Genomic DNA, 1,189 nt, shown 5'->3' on the forward strand with positions numbered 1-1,189 from the left:
GGATTACACAGAGTCACTGTACCAAAAAGAAATGGTCAATGTTCAACCATTTCAAGAGGTATCACATGATATTGAGCTGATGATAATGAAGGAAAAAATCCAACGTGCTTTGAACTCATTGGAAAAGAAGAAGGCACCTGGAATTTATGGAATATAAGTTGAAATCTTTCAACAAACTGATGTGACACTTGAGGCACTCACTCATCTTTGTCAAGAAATTTGGAAGACCACTACTAACTGGAAGAAATCTGTATTTGTGCCCATTCCAAAGAGAGGTGACCCAATGGAATGTGGAAATCATTGGGCAATCTCATTGATATCCCAAGCAAGTAAAGTTTTACTAAAGGTAATATAGAAATGGCTGCAACCATACATTGACAGAAAACTTCCTGAGGCTCAAGCCAATTTCAGAAGAGCATATGGGATGAGTGATATCATTGCTGATGTCTGATGGATCCTGGCTGAAAGCAAAGAATACCAGACAGATGTTTACTTGTGCTTTATTTACTGCATGAAGTCTTTCTACTGTATGGATCATGATAAGCTATGGACAACATTGCGAAGCATGAATATTGCAGAACACTTAATTGTGCTCATGAGGAAACAATACACAGACCAAGAGGCAGTTGTGAGAACAGAACAAGTGAACAGCAAATGGTTTTAAATTAGGAAGGGTGTGTGCCAGGGTTGTGTTTTAAACCATACTTATTCAATCTGTATGCTGAACAAATAACATAAGAAGCTGGGTTATATGAAGAAAAACATGGCATCAGGATTGGAGGAAGATTCACTAACAACCTGTGCTAATAAACCTTGCTTGATGAAAGCCAAGAGGACTTAAAATATTTACTGATGAAGGTCAAAGACCACAGCCCTTGGTATTGTTTGTAAAAAAAAAATCAAAATTAAAATCCTCACTACTGGACCAATAACCAACATTCTTATCAATGGAAAAAGATTGAAGACTTCATTTTGCTTGGATCAACATCAACACTCATAGAAGCAGCAGTTAAGAAATCAAAGGACACATTGAATTGGGTAAATATGCTGCACAAGACCTCTTTAAAGTGTTGAAGAGCGAAGATATCAGTTTGAAGATGAAGGTGTGCCTGAACCAAGCGATGATATTTTCAATAAATTCATATGCATGCAAAAGTTGCACAGTGAATAAGGAAAACTGTAGAAGAAT

Source organism: Chrysochloris asiatica, unplaced genomic scaffold (assembly GCF_000296735.1).
Source record: "Chrysochloris asiatica unplaced genomic scaffold, ChrAsi1.0 scaffold00170, whole genome shotgun sequence".
NCBI lineage: Eukaryota > Metazoa > Chordata > Mammalia > Afrosoricida > Chrysochloridae > Chrysochloris > Chrysochloris asiatica.